The sequence below is a fragment of the Sarcophilus harrisii genome, chromosome 6, assembly GCF_902635505.1.
Source record: "Sarcophilus harrisii chromosome 6, mSarHar1.11, whole genome shotgun sequence".
NCBI classification, from domain to species: domain Eukaryota; kingdom Metazoa; phylum Chordata; class Mammalia; order Dasyuromorphia; family Dasyuridae; genus Sarcophilus; species Sarcophilus harrisii.
In genome coordinates, this window is record NC_045431.1 from 251,241,506 (window position 1) to 251,248,244 (window position 6,739).

The window sequence follows — 6,739 nt, forward strand, 5'->3', positions numbered from 1 at the left end:
TCACCCCTTCTCGTTTATCAGTCTATATACCGCCATCATCAGCTCACCCCAACAGGGTTCCAAAATGAGCAAAATCATGAAACCATCAAAACTTTAGGTCAAGGGGTAGCATATGAAGGGGGAAGCAATGGGCTACATTTTCTATGTTAGAACACAAGGGATTATCTATTGAAACAAAGACATGAAGGAGGATTTAGTAGGAAATTAAGAATAGAGAGCTTAATTGAAATAGGCAATAGGGTGTGTACACACCACCCTTCACCCTCCTCAACAAAGTAACTTCAATACCTAATAAGAATATGCTAAAAAGAGGAGAAAAGTCATAGCATGGTAAGTGTAAAGGAAAGTGCACTGGGACAATCAAAATGTAGCTTAAATAAAGCATTTAGCTTACACCCAAAAGTTTTCAGCTAATCCTGACCATTTTGAGCTAGATCTAGTCCTAGATATGCCCAATTAAACTATTTATAACACTCTACAAAACATTTGTAAGCCCTAGTATAGATGATAGAACAGACTAAATTGTAGGTACAATAAAGTACTGTGAGGGAACTTTGAAAGATTCCATCTTGTAAGCAACAAAAAGCAAAGATTATACCTTCTACCTTTTGCAGAATGACTTAGCTCCTCAAACCGGACAAAAGGAATTAAAGCCCGGGTTCCTGAAATTAAGTGAGCTATTGTAGAACAGTTGTCAGAACGAACTCGTCTATGAAGCAAAATAGTGCGATGATTTTACAATAGGGGTGAAAAGTCTATCGAACTTAATGATAGCTGGCTGTCCAAAAAACGAATTTAAAGTTGAACTTAAATTAGAAGTATTAGAAGTAAAATTCTTGGCGCTTCTATTTCATCCTATTTGGGAGTTTTTAAGCTCTACTCTTTGATGTGCTGAAGATTGAATTTTAATAGCTTATGTTATGTTATAGTCATGTTCTTGCATTTTTTTCTTCCTGTGACTGATTTCTATAATCACAACAATAGTTAATAAGAACTGTTAATGCAATTTAAATATGTCATACTTTGCTGTTTCCAATCTGGTTATATGTAATCATGCTATCCTAACTATTACGGCAAATGAGTACTTACCCTGGTCATCTACCTGTTACTGGATATTTGTGTCTATGGATATTCAGGTTTTCTTTTTAAATGTTTCTAAATAATGAGAGGACAATTAGCACAGTGTTCTGTGAAACCTAACTGCTATTTATTGAGACTATTGCCTGTCCTGTGAAGCAAACTTGTTCCTTTCCATAGGACCTGCTGGCCAATCTATACGGGCCTCCCCACATTTTGTAGCAGTTCCAGACTATTCTAAGCTTTATCTTTTAGATTTGGTTTCTTTGTTCCAGATTTTGGTCACATTACAGCTATATACAAACCTGCTTTTGGGGCCTGGATCAACCCATTGATCGTTGTCATCACACCATGCCCATCCCCCTCCTTGGACTGAGAGCCAGTTCTCCACCCCTTACCACCTGAAGCAGTTTTTCAATGAGAGACCATCGCCCCTGCTCCTGATATAATTTGTACTGATATGGGGGAAGTAGGAAAGTGGTTGATGAATTATTGTTAAAATTACTGCGTGTTTAAGATTTGGGATACAAATTATTCTATTCTGTACCTATTGCTGTTATGGATGTATAGGAACTTTCTATGTGGGATGGCTATTTGATGCTTTAGCTTTAAAATTCCTTCTTCTGTTGCAATTGCTCTGGCAGACTATTCTCTGATTGCCTGTTTTGAGGAAATCTCCAAGATATAGATACTTACCTTGGGACTGGCAGTCTCCAGCCCTGTAACCCATGTTTCTTACTTGCAATCTCAGCATTTTCAAAGGACATTGAGATCAGTTTTGAGATCAAGCCTCTAAAGTTAGGGGTTTCCCCACAAAAGTCATCATCATTCTTACATATCACTAACAAAATCCAACAGTCAGAGTTACAAAGAGAAATTCCATTTAAAGTAACTACTGATAGTGTAAAATCTTTAGGAATCTATCTGCCAAGGAAAATCAGAAAATTTCTGAGCAAAACTACAAAACACTTTGCACACAAATTAAGTCTGATCTAACCAACTGGAAAAACATTAAATGCTCTTGGATAGGCAGAGCGAATATAAGAAAGATGACAATACTACCTAAACTAATCTATTTATTTAGCGCTATACCAATCAGGCTTCCCAAAAACTATTTTGATGACCTAGAAAAAATAACCACAAAGGTCATATGGAAAAACAAAAAGTCAAGAATTTCAAGGGAATTAATTTAAAAAAAAAATCAAATGAAGCAGTGGTTACTAAAACCATCTGGTATTGGCTAAGAAATAGACTAGTTGATCAATGGAATAGGTTAGTTTCAAAGGACAAAACAGCCAATAATTTTAATTATCTAGTGTTTGACAAACCCAAAGACCCCACTTTTTGGGATAAGAATGCATTATTTGACAAAAATTGCTGGGAAAATTGGAAATTAGTATGACAGAAACTAGACATTGACCCACACTTAACACCGTACACCAAGATAAGGTCCAAATGGGTTCATGATCTAGGCATAAAGAATGAGATTAAACTTCCAGCCAAGATGGCGGAGAGGAGGCACACAGCTGTATAAGCTCCGCGTTTTCTCTCAGAATCCATCTCATTACAATCCTCTGAATTAATGCTTGACTGAAAAAAACCCCCACAAATACTTACCAAGGGAAGACATCCTTGAGATTCGACAGGAAAGGTCTGTTTTTGCTCGAGTGAGGCACAGTTTTAGATCTGGCACAGGTTGAGGGCAGGCAGCTCACAGCCCAGCAGGCAGGAGAGGGGAAGAGTGTGACCGCAACCGTCCCTGTGGGGAGAGCTTTCCTCCGGGAATGGATACTTTGCCCTGGCAGCAAATCAGTAGTCCAGCAGAAAAGCTAAAAACACCAGGGGTGAAGAATACAACCCCAAACAGCTGGAGTTTCTCGGCACCTGGCCACCCCTCCCCAACAGCGTCTCAGCATGCTCTTAAGAGTCTTGGAGGGCAAGAGCAGTCTTGCTAGTGCCTTGCCGCTGCCCCCCCCCCCCAGTCTGTAGAGGAAGCTCTGTAACACCACCCAGCCCCTCCCCAAAAAGCAGATTCTATTTGAGTTTTTTTTTCTTTTTTCTTTGCTAGTTTGTCTCTGATTCTTCTCTGACAAAATGAGCAAAAACTTGAAAAGGACCTTAATGATTGACAGCTTTTATACGGACAGAGAGCAGACTCTAAAACCTGAGAAGACGAAAAACAGACTGTCTCCAGATGAGTCCCCACAGGAGGAGATCATCTGTTCCTCAGCATAGATGAATCTCATAGAAGAAATTAAAAAGGCTCTCACAAGAGAGCCAGAAGAAAAATGGGAAAAGGAGAGGGAGGCTTGGCAACAGAGTCTGGAGAAGTCACCCCACTCACTTAAAGACAGAATGGATAAAGAAATCAAATCCTTGAAAAATAGGAGTAGTGAACTGGAAAAAGAAATTAGCTCTCTAAAAAAAAAAAAAAAAAAACTGGTGAAATGGAAAAAAATTTCCATAGAACAAAGCAACACAATTGGACAATTAGAAAAAGATATTAAAAAAGTGAGTGAAGGAAACACTTCATTGAAAATCAGAATTGAACAAATGGAATTGAATGACTCGAGGAGACAACAAGAATCAGTCAAGCAAAACCAAAAATATCAAACAATGGAGAAAAATGTGAAACACTTTCTTGGGAAAACAACAGACCTGGAAAATAGGTCTAGGAGAGACAATCTGAGAATAATCTGAGAAAAATAACAAGTTAAAAACAAGTGTAAACCATATGATAAAAGTGGGGAAAACACCAGTGAGGAGTAAAATACTTTAAAAACAGAATTGGACAAAAGAATACAAAAATTTGCTTAAGAAAAAAAAATCCTTAAAAAGTTCGAGTTTACCAAATAGTTAGGAAGGTACACAGTCTCACTGAAGAAAACAATCCCTTTAATAATTAGAATTGAGCAAATGAAAACTAATGGGTTTATAAGAATAAAGAAATAATAAAACAATAACAAATAATGAAAAAAAAAACATGTGCATTATCTCATTGGAAATGCTTTCAAGGAGGTTAAATTTTTTTTCTTTTTCTTTTTTTTTTTTTTGATTTGCAGTGTTTGTTTATTTTTAATACACATTGCTTTATGAATCATGTTGGGAGATAAAAAACATAGCAAAAGGGAAAAACATGAGAGAAATAAAAAAAGAAAACAAAAAGAAATGAACATAGTATGTGTTGATTTACATTTATTCAAAGAGTTAAAATCTAATGACAGAATAAAACAAACAAACAAAAAACGCTAAAGTTGGGCTACAGAAGTAGGGAAAGCACTCCTGAATTTTGGAAGCATGCTGTTGTTGCTTTTTTTTTTTTCACTTTTTATTGACAGAACATATGGCTGGGTAATTTTTTACATTATCCCGTGCACAAAATATTTGGGAATCTACAAAAGGAAAGTCAGGAATTATATGAGAAAAATTACAAAAAAACTTTCCTCACAAATAAAGTCAGATTTAAATAATTGGAAAAATATAAAGTGCTCCTAGATAGGCCGAGAGAATATAATAAAGATGACAATACTCCCTAAAATAATATATTTATTTAATGCTATACCAATCAGACTTCCAAGAAAATATTTTAACGATCTACATAACATCTACATAACGATCTACATCTACAATAACAACAATATTCAAGTGGAATAACAAAATATGGAGAATCTCAAAGGAATTAATGAAAAAAAAAATCAAATGAAGGTGGCCTAGCTGTAACTGATCTAAAACTATATTATAAAGCAGCAGTCACCAAAACCATTTGGTATTGGCTAAGAAATAGATTAGTTGATCAATGGAGTAGGTTAGGTTCACAAGACAAAATAGTCAACTATAGCAATCTAGTGTTTGAAAACCCAAAGGTCATAACTTTTGTGATAAGAATTCATTATTTGACAAAAACAGCAGGAATAACTGGAAATTATATGGCAGAAATTAGGAATGGACCCACACTTAACACCATATACCAAGATAAGATCAAAATGGGTCCATGATTTACGCATAAAGAAGGAGATTATAAATAAATTAGAGGAACATAGGATAGTTTCTCTCTCAGACTTGTGGAAGAGGAAGAAATTTATGACCAAAGATGAACTGGAGACCATTATTGATCATAAATAGAAAAATTTGATTACATCAAATTAAAAAGCCTTTGTCCGAACAAAACTAATGCCAACAAGATTAGAAGGGAAGCAACAAACTGGGAAAAGATTTTTTAAGTTAAAGGTTCTGATAAAGCCCTCATTTCCAAAATAGAGAGAGAATTCACTACTTTATAAGAAATCAAGCCATTCTCTACTTGACAAAGGGTCAAAGGATATGAACAGACAATTTTGAGATGATGAAATTGAAAATATTAATTACCACTCATATGAAACATTGTTCCAAATCACTATTGATCAGAGAAATGTAAATTAAGACAACTCTGAGATACTACTACACACCTGTCAGATTGGCTAAGATGACAGGAAAAAATAATGATCAATGTTGGAGGAGATGTGGGAAAACTGGGACACTGATGCATTGTTGGTGGAATTGTGAATGTATCCAACCATTCTGGAGAGCAATCTGTAATTATGCCCAAACAATTACCAAACTGTGCACACCCTTTGATCCAGCAGTGCTACTACTGGGCTTATACCCCAAAGAAATACTAAAGAAGGGAAAGGCACCTGTATGTGCCAAAATGTTTGTGGCATCCCTGTTTGTAGTGGTTAGAAATTAGAAATGTCCATCAATTGCAGAATGGTTGGGTAAATTGTGGTATATGAATGTTATGGAATATTATTGTTCTGTAAGAAATGACCAGCAGGATGAATACAGAGAGGCTTGGAGAGACTTAAATGAACTGACGCTCAGTGAAATGAGTAGAACCTGGAGATCATTATACACTTCAACAACGATACTCTATGAGGATGTATTCTGATGGAAGTGGATTTCTTTGACAAAGAGACGATCTAACTCAGTTTCAATTGATCAGTGATGGACAGAAACAGTTACAAGCAAAGAAAGAACACTGGGGAATGATTTTAAACTGTTTGCATTTTTGTTTTTCTTCCCGGATTACTTTTGCCTTCTGAATCCAATTCTCCCTGCAACAAGAGAACAGCTGGGTTCTGCACACATATATTGTATCTAGGATATACTATAACATATTTAATATTTATAAGACTGCTTGACATCTAGGGGAGGGGGTGGAGGGAGGGAAGGGAAAAGTCAGAACAGAAGTGAGTGCAAGGGATAATGTAAAATTTTACCAAGGTATGAGTTCTGTCAATAAAATTTAGAAAAAAATAAGAAATAACATTGCTGGTAAATAATGAGTTGATATTGTTCCTACCTAAAGCAATATAATATCCATTCCATCATATTCTTTTCTAGTCTCACAAACTTCTAAATTGAACATGCTATTTTTTTCTCTTTCCTGCAAAGGGAGATGCACTTTTCTCTTGTGGACAAATGAATTCAATTAATAATTCTTTAAAGAACATGAAGTTCCATGTTTATTTCTGCTCCCAAAAGACCAAGAAGGCACTTTAATGACCCAGTCAGAGAATCAGTATTAAGTGTCCTGAGATTCAGACCTAGGAGCAGGGAATAGTGTCCCCAAATAAGAATGTATCAAATAAAAATAATTTTCTTTATCAAAGATGACAAAACA